The sequence below is a fragment of the Oryctolagus cuniculus genome, chromosome 1 (assembly GCF_051225735.1).
Source record: "Oryctolagus cuniculus isolate XC-2025 breed Fujian yellow rabbit chromosome 1, ASM5122573v1, whole genome shotgun sequence".
Classification (NCBI taxonomy): domain Eukaryota; kingdom Metazoa; phylum Chordata; class Mammalia; order Lagomorpha; family Leporidae; genus Oryctolagus; species Oryctolagus cuniculus.
Window position 1 is genome coordinate 23,167,381 of NC_142867.1, and position 14,501 is coordinate 23,181,881.

Here is a 14,501-nt window from a genome sequence, read left to right on the forward strand (position 1 = left end):
TTTTGCCGTTGGTTCACCCTCCAATGGCTGCCGCGGCCAGCGCGCTGCAGCCTGCACACCGCGCTGCTCTGATAGCAGGAGCCAGGTGCTTCTGGTCTCCCATGGGGTGCAGGGCCCAAGCACTTGGGCCATCCTCCACTGCGCTCCCTGGCCACAGCAGAGAGCTGGCCTGGAAGAGGGGCAACCGGGACAGAATCCGGTGCCCCGACCGGGACTAGAACCTGGTGTGCTGGCGCTGCAAGGCGGAGGATTAACCTACTGAGCCGCGGCGCCGGCTGTATGCTGTTTTACCTAGAGGTTTTGCTGTTAGTCCCAAGAAAGAATCAATAATAAAGTATCTCATAAACCTATCTGATTTCTAATCCAAAAATGCATATCATTTTATAACAGATCATCATATATCTTCTAAGAAACAAAAGCAAAAGCACACTTAAATAGCTCTTTTTAAATTTCTTGAAAATATTCAGAATCATATTATTACTCTCTTGGGGATTGTGAATTCTTCCATTTTAGCACTGTCCAGATTGAATTGAAGTTATCTCTTTACACATCTACCATCCCCTGAGATTTGTGAATTCTTTGAAAACACTGATACACAGATGATATTTAACTCATCCCTACTGTCTCCCTTACTTTGCTGTGCTCCTCTACCTTCTCCCAATGCCTAGAACAGAGTGAGTCCTCCATATGTGTCTGTTAGAGAACAAACAGACACAGTAAAACTTGACAGCATGTCTCTGAACAATCAAATACAGCAAGTGCAGTGAGTACCTGTAACTCCTGCTTTAAAAAGGTTGTTAAGATAACCAAATGAGACTGGGCACTCAGTACCCCTAGGTGAGCTGTAAAACACCAGATGAAAATGAGAGAATATTATTAGGCATATGTGGTCTGGCAGGGTCTTACAAATGGCAATCACTGGTCATTAAGAAAACTGTTTTTATGCAAAGTGAAAAGCACAGTGACTTCAGAGGCACATGAGGCATTGAATTATTTACCATGATTATTTTCTTCTGGGCAGCATGTCTGCCATTGTGCTTTATTTGTCTGGAATAGTGTGGCCACCTCATTGAGCTGATGTGTGCACCTGCTTTTGGGAGTTGTGGGTGGCATTTCCAAGTGCTGAATTTTGTTAGCAAGGGCTCTTGTCCTATCATGGACCACATGTTTGCAGTGTTCACATGCTGTATTGCTTCGTTAGGGAAACTCAGATTATTTTGCAAAAAAAAAAAAAAAAAAACCAGCCAATAAAGCCTGTACTGGGACAGAACAAAGTGGAATACACATTTATCTTTTCACAAAGCAAATCAATGAGTAATTTTCCAGTTTGAATGCTATATTTAATAGTCTGGGGAAATACTATTAACCATGTCCTACTCCAAAGTGGTTTTAAAATTCCTGTGTATTGCTTAAACATTTCCTGAGGGCATAGCCCTCTTAGAAGTGGTACTGTACTGATAACTGGTGCACTGGTGCCAAGCAGAATTCCTTGAATGCCAGTGAGGTAGTGAGGCAGAGAGGGTCTTGACCATGGCAAATTCAAAATCCAAGCTCTCTCTTCTAGTGATTGTCAAAGGCAAGGGTGGAAAAACACCTTTACCTGTCAACCATTGGTGTACTCCTTAGCAAAAGAAAGGCATGATTCAAGGGAGTAGAGTCTGAGGGTGGCCATGCATGGCCTGTGCTTTATGCTATCATAAACAGTAGGATAGTCCAGTTGATTTGAATTCCATTCAACAGTGGAATCATTTTCAATTGGTAAGACTTAAAATTTCAATGTCTTCTTCTCAAGAATCCAGGGATGGATTCTTTCATCCAAACTCATCAGTGTACAGATAGAAGAAGGAAAGAACATAGGAAGGAAGGATGGAAGGAAGGAAGGAAGGAAGGAAGGAAGGAAGGAAGGAAGGTCAATCAGTCAGGAGGGATGGAGGGGGAGAGAAGAGAGTGAGAGAGAAAGAAATGGAAAGGAATGGAAAGAAGGGAGGGGAGAGGAGAGGAGAGGAGAGGAGAGGAGAGGAGAGGAGAGGAGAGGAGAGGAAACTGAGAGGCTCAGAGAGGTCAGGTGAGCTCTCCATAGTTACACATCTCATATTACCAGAGCTGAGATGACATCTATGTATGAAGTGTCTTCATTGTCCTTACAGAGGAATAGCACAGTAGCGTTCATGGAGGCTGAGAGGGTACAGTTATTTTTAATGATATAACAAAAGATTGAAACTAATCTCCAGCTATGGGACATGGGAAGAGGTACTTCTGTAAGTCTCTTCACTGAATTATTCTTATTTATAAAATCAGGAAATAATAGTACCTGCTGCAGGGTTTTTTTTTTTTCTTTTTTCTTTTCTTTTCTTTTTTTTTTTGCTATTAAATGAGATCATGTTTGTAAACTGTTAGGACACAGCAAGAGCACTGTAGAAGTATAGATTTCCAACCGACCCTTCCACTATTCACATATTAGGAATTTCAACCCTGTCGTACTAGGATGGCATTCTTTATGTGCTAAAAAGCATGCAGATGTTACATGTATGACCATATACCACTAAAATGAGATTTTTTTATATTGAATATAGCATCCCAGAAAGATTTTTAGCACTGATTTCAGAAAAACAGTTCTTAAAAATCCTTCAAGGCATTTCAAAGGAAGCTCTAACGCAGAACAGCAGCGCTCTCCTACTAGGTCAGCTACCAATGTTTGGGCAGACTGCAGGATTTTTGTGCTTTTTTTTTTTTATTCTTTTTTTCCTCCAGTGACAAAAGGGTCATTCATGAGCTCTCATGAGAATCTTTTCTTTGTGCAGATTCAGATTGAACTAGCCTGACTGTCTAGGATGGCATGCTATAGGACCAGACACCAAGGAAGGCAGTCCTGCGCCATGGAAACCAATGTTGCCCAGCTTCTTCAGCTAGGGTACTGATTTGCAAAACCCCTGGGCCGTTTCTGGAGCTTGACTCCCTGGGAGCAGTTCTGCTAGCCAGCTGTAGATGGAGATGTTGCATCAAGAACCTCCTCTGCTCCAAAGAGGCAGTGACAAGCAAAGGAGCATCCAGCTGTGGCCTTCTGAGGCTCAACTCTGCAGATCCTGTTTTAAGTTCCTCTGGTTGGTCATAACCCAGCAGCTCCCCTCCTGTGTCGCCTGCTTACCCATCATTCTCCTCAGCTACAAGCTGAGAAGGAAATCGTGGTCTCTCCTACCTCCTCCCTACTTGCCTTTTCTTTACAATGGTCTGTGATTAATGGCAGTGCCAGTGAACAATTGAGAGGGAGAAGGTACGCACTTAATGCAACAACAGATAGATTAAATGCACCTGGGTGCGGAACCTCTTTAGTGAGAGCATCCTTGCAAATTTGTTTTCTCTTTCCTCCCACAGCGGCCCCCTTCTCAGGGTGGAGGCAGGCACGGTGACTTCATTAATCAAGGCACTTTGCAGGGGCTGATGAATTTTAACAGCAAACTGTCACTTACAATCCTTTGCTGTCTCATGTATCCCTGAGCACTGGTTATTTCATCGTCACCAATTAATCAAGGCAACCACAAAGCCACCCTGGAGTGTATTAGCAGAAAGCAGTTGTCTCTTCCCCAGAGACAAGCTTTTTTTTCTATCATTTCAAATATGAACAGTACCTTTACTTTGTTTTTTTTTTTTTTGTTTGAGACACACAACTAGGTTATTACTTATCTTTCTATATTCCTAAGATTGTCATTTTTCATAGCCTTCTCAAATTTTATTACTCTTCCTGTATTGTAAAGACATGAACACCTCAAATGGAAGACAAACAGAAACAAACTACAAACTTGAGACAAAATATCTTTATATTTATAGTGGCTCTCAGTGTGGCTGCATGTTAGATATATTCAGAGATCTCAAAATATACCCATGCTCCTGGGTTACCAAATAAATTACAGAATTTCTAGGGCTTATTGGTAAGACATTCTCATGAAATCTACAGTCTATATTGTTAATTGCTGCAAAAATCCTTTGTTCCTCTGGAAGACATACTCATTTATACAGGGAGATGAAGCAATGTTACCCTTAATAGCATAATCCTCTAATTTAAAAAATTATATTTTTAGAGGATGTGCACTTGATATCGGAGATGACCCCTAAAATTTATACAAAAATGTGGCCCCTTAAAGTTCCCCAGAAGCGCCATCTGGGGTACCAGATATGCTACCGGAATTTGGGGTGCCATACGATATCACCATACACTTATTAATAAATCCCCAATATTAATAAGCCCGAGAGGGTTCTTGCCTAATATTTAGAGAAGAATTCTAAATACCGGCACATATAAATGAGGCAGCATGGTGCATTTTAAGCCTTTATTTAGTGAGAAAGATGCATAAGAGAGCGACAGCTTCATTAAGGGAGAGAGGTAAATCTGGATTCATACCGAGCACCAGGAACCAGCCACGTGGAGGAGCATTGAGGCCAGGAAGCCTAGGGCAGGGGTCTGAAGGCCACGTACTCTGGAGGTGCAGGGCTACAGCAAGCCCCCTCCTGGCAAGAGGCCAGGGAAGAAGAGAAGGGCTGGACACACCATGTCCCAGGCCTTTAACCCACTTCCAAAGGGGAGTGGTTAATTAACCTGATTGGCTGGTGGGCACCCAGATGTGGCCAGGTAGGGGGATGAGGTCACACAGGGGCCTGGTGAAGGTATCAATTATGGTGTGAGGTCACCCAGGGGCATGGCAAAGGCATGGTCTTCCAGTTCACAAACCTAATCCATTTTAACCTGTATGCCCGCCTACTGCACACTGACTGGAGCAGTAAAGTCAGTATGGAGTTTCGGGTGTCTCACAGATGTTGCTTGCCCTTCTCTTTGTCACCACTTCCTAAGACAGAACAATTTCTGTGGCCAGATATGTATATGATAGATTTCTTCTGTTCTCCCACTCATTCATTCATTCATTCATTTCAACAAATATTTATTGAACGTTTTCCTCTGAGCTAGATTAAATTTCTATCATAGTTGTTAGCATTGAAAAAATAAACAACTTCCATTTCATTACATTTATGGTAAGTGCTATAGAAGAAGAAACGCAGGGTGTCAAGAGAGTGTTTCATGCAGAAACTGAATCTTCCCTGTGAGAGAAAAAAGGTTTTCCCAGGAAGTGACATTTATAGGGAGACCTGAGAGTTGATATAAATTAGCAGGGTGGTATGGGGAGATGGAATGTGTTATTTGCAAAAGGATACTCTTTGCAAAATGCCAGCAGGAAGGTGGTTTACAACAGGTATTGAAAGGAGGTCTGGGGCCGGCGCCGCGGCTCAATAGGCTAATCCTCCACCTAGCGGCGCCGGCTTCTTTCCCGGTTGCCCCTCTTCCAGGCCACCTCTCTGCTGTGGCCCGGGAGTGTAGTGGAGGATGGCCCAAGTCCTTGGGCCCTGCACCCCATGGGAGACCAGGAGAAGCACCTGGCTTCTGCCTTCGGATCAGCGTGGTGCGCCGGCCGCAGCACTCCAGCTGTGGCGGCCATTGGAGGGTGAACCAACGGCAAAAGGAAGACCTTTCTCTCTGTCTTTCTCTCTCACTATCCACTCTGCCTGTAAAAAAAAAAAAAAAAAAAAAAAAAAAAAAAAAAAAAAGGAGGTCTGGGAGGGGAATGCTGGAGTTTGAGGCTCAGAGATAGGTAGCACCAGATTATCTGGGAGTTCTAGGTCATTTTATGGGATGTTATCTGAAAATTAAAATGAAACTATTGCATCGTTTTTAAAAAGGAGTTAAATGCTTAGTCTAGTGTTTAAAAAATATTAGGGGAGGATTTTAGAATGGCAAAGTATGGACCTCTATTCCATCATAAAGGCAACAAGAGTTGTTAAAATTAACTTGTTCAGAACTCTGGAAATTAACCAGAGCCTTGCAAAAACTGGAGGACTATATATAAAAACTAACGGGAGATCAGTGAACACAGTGAGTTCGTGGTATTTTGGCTCGCGTTTTCCCAATTTGCCATTTCCCATGTCCCCAGGTGTCTTGAAAACTAACAGTTGTCACTATCTGACCTACCTGACACTTCACTGGAAAAGCCTCTTCCACAAGACTTGTCCTTTTTGACCCAACTGAGAGATGGTTCCATGGTTAGGACCTTCTCCCCAGGTATTCGTTGGCAATCACTGGTAATTGATAGCAGCACAACTGCCTAAGTAAAACCAGTTGAGGCAGACAAGAGACTGGAAAAAAAAGTCCTCTGGAAAATTCTGACATTCCTGGGGTTTAGTGGCTATATGCATATGCAAAGCAGTGCAGGTACCTGTATGTATTCTAGATTTTAAGAAAGACCAAAGTAGGCCTCATTATTCATGTCTGGCAGACTTTGTGGTTCTTTGCAAGCAGGCAGTAAAAGACCCAGTGTGTTGAACATGTTCCTAATACACACACACACACAAACACACACACACAAAGCATGGAGGATTTACTGGTTTAAGACATTTGAGAAAAAAAAAATCTGTCCAATCACAAGCTAGCCACTGAGTCAATCAAGCAGAAAGTTCAGTCAATAGTTACATCCAACACGGAGAGTATGGAGGTTGCAGAATTGGACCAAGAAATTCCCTAAGCATATGGCAATAGCAGTAGCAGCAACAAAAACAACAAAATATTCTGTAGAGGGAGGGGATAACTGGAAGATCTGATTTGCAGAGTTGCCACTATACCAGTGTGATTCAAAAAGTTTTTGACAAGTGGAATAAAAAGATAATATGCTTGTTTCATGAACATTTTAAAGATCTCCTCATATAATTTAAAATTCTCACTTAAAAAATGTCTAGAAGATATACAAAGGGGACCCAGCACCATGGCATAAAAGGTTAAGCTCCCAGCTGCAGTGCCGGCATCCCATGTGGGCACCTGTTCTAGACCTGACTGTCCCACTTCAGATGCATCTCTTTGCTGATAAACCTGAGAAAGCAGTGGAAGATGACGCAAGTGCTTGAGATTCTGCACCCACATGAGAGGCCCAGAAGAAGCTTCTGGCTCCTGGCATTGGCCTGGCCCAGCCCTGGCTGTTGATGGCATTTGGGGAGTGAACCAGAGCATGAAAGATCTCTCTCTCTCTCTCTCTCTCTCTCTCTCCCCTTATCTCTGTATTTCTGCTTTTCAACTAAAGAAATCAAAAATTTTAAATACAAATTTAAAAAAAGAAGATATACAAGAGAATAGGAGAACATGGCCTATAAACAGAGAAACAAAGTCATTAAATCTGTCCTTGAAGAACTTCAAATGTTCTATTTACTACCCAGACTTTAAATCAATTCTTATAAATATACTCAATGAACAAAAGGAATCCTGTCTAAGAAAATAAGGGGAGTTGTAATAAATGTCTCTCTTACTAGAAAATGTTAATAAAGGAATAGAAACATAAAGAACCAAAAAGAATTTCTGAAATGAAAAATATAACCAAGGAGAAAAAAAAAATCATTCAACAATCTCAAAGCAGATTTGATATGGTAGAAGAAAGAATCAGTTCATTTGAGGTTATGCAAAATGAACATCAAAAAGAAAAAAAATTAACAGTGAAGGAAATGAACAGAATCTCAGAGAGTTGGTGAACAAATATACCAATACATACATAATGGCTGTCTAAGGGAGAAGAGAGGAAAAAGGATGAGAAGAAAGACTATTTGAAGGAATAATGGTCATAGTCTTCTTAAATTGGCTGAAAATTAATTTACATTTCCAAAAGCGCAAAGGTTTCCAACTAGATTGTACTCAAACAGATCCAGACACATGATATTCAAATCACTGAAAATCAAAGTAAGAGGGGACTCTTGACGTAGCAAGAGAAAAATAGCATTGCATACAAGGGATGTGTAGTAGGAGTAACAACTCACTTATCAGAAGCCATGAAGTTCAGAACACAACAGACAAATGCATTTGAAGTGTGAAGGAACAAGAATGAGACCAAAAATCTTAAATCCAGAAAAACTCTCCTTAAAAATGAAGGTGAAATTAACACATCCCCAGATAAACTCAGAGTGAGAGAATCTGATGGCAGTACTTTCCCTATAAGCAATGCTTAAGAGAATCCTCCCAGCTATCCTAAAAAGACATTAGACAATAATTCAAATTGACATGAATAAAGAAAACACAGTAGCAATGGTGAAATAGAGGTAAATATAAATGGCAGAAAACATGTTTTTGCTTTAAACCTTTTTAAATCTTTAATTTAAAATATAACAGCACAACGCAATGATCAATTCATTAGCCACATTCATTAATCACAGAAGAATTAATGGAGAAATTGAGGAACCAAAAACACCTAAGACATACAGGAAATAAATAGCACATTAACAGACACAACATTTAAGAGTTACATTATATGAAGTATATTAAACCATCAAAAGGCAGAGACTGGTAAAATGCAGAAAAACACAACAGAATGTCATGATTCAACTGTGTTGTCTACAAAAGACACATTTTAAGTTTAAGTACACAAACATGCTGGAAAAATATGTTTCATCACAATAATTGTAAAAACAGCTAAATGGTGATAATAAAGTAGACAATATGATCACAATAGTTACTAGAGACAAAGAAGGACATTTTTTACTGGAAAAGGATCAAAGCTTCAAAAATATAAATGTTAAAAGCACATGTCTCTAATTCTCACAGCTCTAAAATTCATTAAGCAAAACTGACAGAACTGAAAAGGGAAAAAAAAAGAGTTGGCTTTTTGAAAAGATCAGCAAAGTTGACAAAACATTAATTACATTGATCAAAACAAAAAGGAGAAGTAAAAGTCTTAAATACCACCTTTTAGATTATTGTGTATAACAACTAAGTAGATCAACAAGGTAATAGACTTCTAAAAAGTAGAGCTCAACTATCCCTAACAGATGTCTATAAAATAACTCCCCTAAGTATAGTGGAGAGCATGTTCTTCTGCAGTGCACACAAGAAAAATTCTCCAAGGTATACAGTATGTTACAGCATAATAGAAGCATCAGTAAATTTAAAAGAATTGCAATGCTCTAAAACCATAAGTGCATGAAATCAGCTACAAAAGGAAATTGGGGAAATCCACAACTGTGTGGAAATTAAAAAATACATACTTAGAAAATGAAAACATAATGTGCCAGGACTGATGCTGTGGCCATAGCAGGTAAAGCCACCACCTGCAGTGCCAGCATCCCACATGGGTGCTGGTTCAAGTCCCAGCTGCTCCACTTCCGATCCAACTCTGCTATGCCTTGGGAAAGGAGTAGAAGATGGCCCAAGTGCTTGGGCCCCTGCACCTGCATGGGAGACAACAGAAGAAGCTCCAGGCTCCTGTCTTAGGATCAGAACAGCTCTGGATATGGGGCCATTTTGAGGTGAGTGGACCAATGGATGGAAGACTTCTCTCTCTCTCTCTCTCTCTCTCTCTCTCTCTCTGCCTCTACTTCTCTGTAACTATGCCTTTCAAATAAATAGATAAATCTTAAAAATAATACTAATAATGTGTCAAAACCTATGGGGTGCATAGGAAGCAGTTCTTAGAGGAAAACTTACAACTTTAAATGATAATAATTTTAAAGAATGAAGAACTCAGGTCAATAACCTAACTTCCTGCCTTAAGAAATTGGAAGAAGAAAAACCAACTAAGCCCAAAGCACTAAAAGAAGGAAACACTAAAGAGTATGATGCAGATAAATAATATTAAAAGTTGATTCTTTGAAATGATCAATAAAATTGAAAATAATTTTTTAGTTCTTCTGACCAAAAAACACAAAGATGATTGAAATTATTAAAATCAGAAGAAATTCCTGAGAAAGAAGGATGAGATACTCGTCCAAAATATCAGTAATAAAAAAGGAATATGAGCCGGCGCTGCAGCTCACTAGGCTAATCCTCCGCCTGCAGCACTGACACACCAGGTTCTAGTCCCGGTTGGGGAGCCGGATTCTGTCCCAGTTGCCCCTCTTCCAGGCCAGCTCTCTGCTGTGGCCAGGGAGTGCAGTGGAGAATGGCCCAAGTCCTTGGGCTCTGCACCCCATGGGAGACCAGGATAAGCACCTGGCTCCTGGCTTCGGATTGGCACAGTGTGCCGGCTGCGGCGGCCATTGGAGGGTGAACCAACGGCAAAGGAAGATCTTTCTCTCTGTCTCTCTCTCACACACTCCACTCTGCCTGTAAAAAAAAAAAAAAAAAAAAAAAAAAAAGGAATATGAAGGGCCACTGGGAGCAACTGGATGTAAGCACATTAAGATCTTTAGATTAAATGGTCAAATTCCTAGGAAGACACAAACTATTAAAAGTCAATGAATCACATACAGAATATCTGAGTAGACCCATACAAAACAAATTAATTTAGCAATTTAAAGATCCCTTCTATGATGAAAAAAGCCCGGACTTAAATGGTTTTATTGATGACTACCATCCGACATTTAAAGTATTAACACCACTTTTGCACCTACTCTTTCAAAAACAGAACAGGAGAAAACACACAAATTCAAACCATGAGTCACTAATATTCTGACAGCAAAACACAACAAAGACATCACACTGAGATCATACTAGTATCTCATGAATATAGCTACCAAAATCCTCCAAAAATAATAGAAAACCAAACCAAGCAACAAACACACAAGAACTTTATACCCTACCAAGTGATATTTATCCCAGTAATGAAAGATTAATTTAACATCTTGAAATTTAATTAATATAGCACACCCTGTTAATAAAAAGAAAAAATAAGAACACATCAATGTATATGAAAAAAAATTTGATAAAAGCCAATACTCTTTCTTAAGAAAAAAAATTCTTAAGCCTAATAAAGAGCAACTACAAGATGCCCACAGCTAACGTCATACTTATTGGTAAAAGATTTAATATTTCCACCTATAATCAGAAACAACACCAAATATATACTGTCATCATGTGTATTCAAAATTTTACTCAGGGTTCAAGTTGGTGAAATAAAAAAATAAAATAAAAGTCATCCCAAATAAGAAGGAAGAAATAAAACCATTGTTATTCAAAAATGACACTATGTTGTATAAAGAAAATCCTAGTAATCCACTGGTAAACAGAACTTACAAATGAGTTCAGAAAGGGTGAAAGATATGGGATTCATTATACATACAAATTACAAATATGTACAATATCATATTATATCAAACTTATAAAATAGCAAAACATGAAAGCTTTTAAGAAATTCATTTACAATAGAATTGAAATGTTAAAATACTTAGTAATACATTTCATAATGCAAAGCATCTTCTCTGAAGCCTAGCAGGATACATAGCAGACTCATAGAATGGCAGATGTCCTAAATAACACTCTGGCCTCAGAATCAGCCCTTAAGACATGTGGGTCTGGCTGAAGAGCCCATGAAAGTATTTTAGTCATGGAAAGCCAAGACACTCTGGCAAAATAAATAAATAAATGAAAGATCTCTGTAAGTGAGATCCCAGTGGAAAGAACGGGCCATCAAAGAAGGAGGTACTATTCTCTGAAGGGAGGAGAGAACTTCCACTTCGACTATAACCTTGTCTAAATAAGATTGGAGTTGGTGAACTCAAAAGGCTTCCATAGCCTTGGCAACTCATGACAAGAGCCTAGAGTGATTACTGACGTCATAAACAAGAGTGTCAATTTGTTAAGTCAACAACAGGAGTCACTGTGCACTTATTCTTCATGTAGGATCTCTGTCCTTAATGTGCTGTACAATGTGAATTAATGCTATAACTAGTACTCAAACAGTACTTTAAACTTTGTGTTTCTGTGTGGGTGAAAACTGTTGAAATCTTTACTTAGTATATACTAAATTGATCTTCTATATATAAAGATAATTGAAAATATATCCTGATGTGAGTAGAATGGGAGAGGGAGCAGGAGATGGGAGGGTTGCGGGTGGGAGGGAATTTATGGGGGGGGGTAAAAGCCACTGTAATCCATAAACTGTACTTTGGAAATTTATATTGTTAAGTAAAAGTTAAAAAAAAAAAAAGAAAAATGAGAAAAAAAGAAAGATATTAGAGGCCGGTGCTGTGGTGTGGTTGGTAAAGCCACCACCTGCAATGCTGGCATCCCATATGGGCACCGGTTTGAGACCCAGCTGCTCCACTTCCGATCCAGCTCTCTGCTGTGGCCTGGGAAAGCAGTAGAAGATGGCCCAAGTCCTTGTGCCCCTGCACCCATATGGGAGACCCAGAAGAGGCTCCTGGCTCCTGGCTTTGGATCAGCATAGCTCTGGCCATTGAGGCCATCTTGGAAGTGAACCAGCGGATGGAAGACCTCGCTGGCTCTCTCTCTCTCTCTCTCTCCCTCTCTCTCTCTTTCTCCTTCTGCCTCTCCTCTCTCTGTGTAACTGTGGGTTTCAAGTAAAATAAATAAATCTTTTAAAGAAAAGGAAGATATTAAATATGACAAGTAAATTGAAGCATATCATGGTCATGGATTTGAAGTATTAATATTTCTAAAATCACAATAATATCAAGATATGCAGACTCAATGTCAAGATCTCCCTATTCATGCAGAAAATAACAATATGACCACAAACTCATAAGGAAACCAGAATATGAAAAGAAATTCAACAAGAAAGTTAGAGAACTTATACCTCCCAATTTGAAAACTCATTACAAAATTATAGCAATGAAGACAGTGTGATACTGGTACAAGGGTTAACTTACAGATCAATAACATAGAATTTAGTGCTCAAAAAATAAATCCTAACTTTATGTCAGTTAATTCCAGAGGTGAAATCTTTGGGATAATTCATAGTAGAACAGTGGGGTATCCATATACAAAACAATGAAATTGAAGTATTATCTGACACTGTATCCAAAATATACCAAAATATATCATAGAGTTGAAACTTTGCAACTCTTAGAACCAAAAATAGTCAATGGAAGAAATCTTCACCATCTTATGTTAGGTGATTTTTTTTAGTTATGATACATAGGGTCATATATCAAGATAAATGAGAACTATATATTTACACAGAAATTGTGCATGGAAGTCACAGCCTCATTATATGTAATCATAAAAAAGTGAGAACAGTCTAAATATGTCTACTGATGAATGTATTAAGAAAATGTGGCTTATCCATACTAGAGAATGGTATTTGGGAATATTATTTAGTGTACTGATCCATAGCAAGACACAGATGAACCTTGAAAATAATATGTTCATTTAAAAAAAATCCCATAATGTGTATGAGTACATGCAGTACAGAATAGAGCTTTAGAAAGTATGTTGTTGTTGGCTATGCTTTGAAGGTGCAACAGGAAGTGACAACTAATGGGTATGGTATTTCTTGTTGAGGTAATGGGAACATCATAAAACTTTAATGGCTGCACAATTAGTGACTACATTAAAACCAGAGAATTGTATAACTTAAAATAGCTCATATATGGTACTTGAATTAGCTCTCAAGACATTATATATAATTTTAACATTATTTTAATTATAAAAAAAACTATTGGTTTTAGATCCTTGATCAAATATAAGTTGACTGTAGATGTTTGGGTTGATTTCTGGTGTTTCTATTCTGTTCCATTGGTCTATCCATCTGTTTCTATACCAGTACCATGCTGTTTTGATTACAACTGCCCTGTAGCATGTCCTGAAATCTGGTATTGTGATGCCTCCGGCTTTGTTTTTGTTGTACAAGATTGCTTTAGCTATTCGAGGTCTCTTGTGCCTCCATATAAATTTCAGCACCATTTTTTCCAGATCTGAGAAGAACGTCTTCGGTATCTTGATTGGTATTGCATTGAATCTATAAATTGCTTTTGGGAGAATGGACATTTTGATGATATTGATTCTTCCAATCCATGAGCATGGAAGATTTTTCCATTTCTTGGTATCCTCTTCTATTTCTTTCTTTAAGGTTTTGTAATTTTCATCGTAGAGATCTTTAACGTCCTTGGTTAAGTTTATTCCAAGGTATTTGATTTTTTTTTTTTTGTAGCTATTGTGAATGGGATTGATCTTAGAAGTTCTTCCTCAGCCATGGCATTGTCTGTGTATACAAAGGCTGTTGATTTTTGTGCATTGATTTTATACCCTGCTACTTTGCCAAACTCTTCTATGAGTTCCAATAGTCTTTTAGTAGAGTTCTTTGGGTCCCCTAAATAAAGAATCATATCATCTGCAAAGAGGGATAGTTTGAGTTCTTCCTTCCCAATTTGTATCCCTTTAATTTCTATTTCTTGTCTAATAGCTCTGGCTAGAACTTCCAGAACTATCTTGAATAGCAGTGGCAAGAGTGGGCATCCCTGTCTGGTACCAGATCTCAGTGGAAATGCTTCCAACGTTTCCCCATTCAATAGGATGTTGGCTGTGGGTTTTTCATAGATTGCTTTGATTGTATTGAGGAATGTTCCTTCCAAATCCAGTTTGCTTAGAGTTTTCATCATGAACGGGTGTTGTATTTTATCAAATGCTTTCTCGGCATCTATTGAGATAATCATATGGTTTTTCTTCTGCAGTCTGTTAATCTGGTGTATCACATTGATTGTCTTGCGCACATTAAACCATCCCTGCATACCAGGGATAAATCCCACTTGGT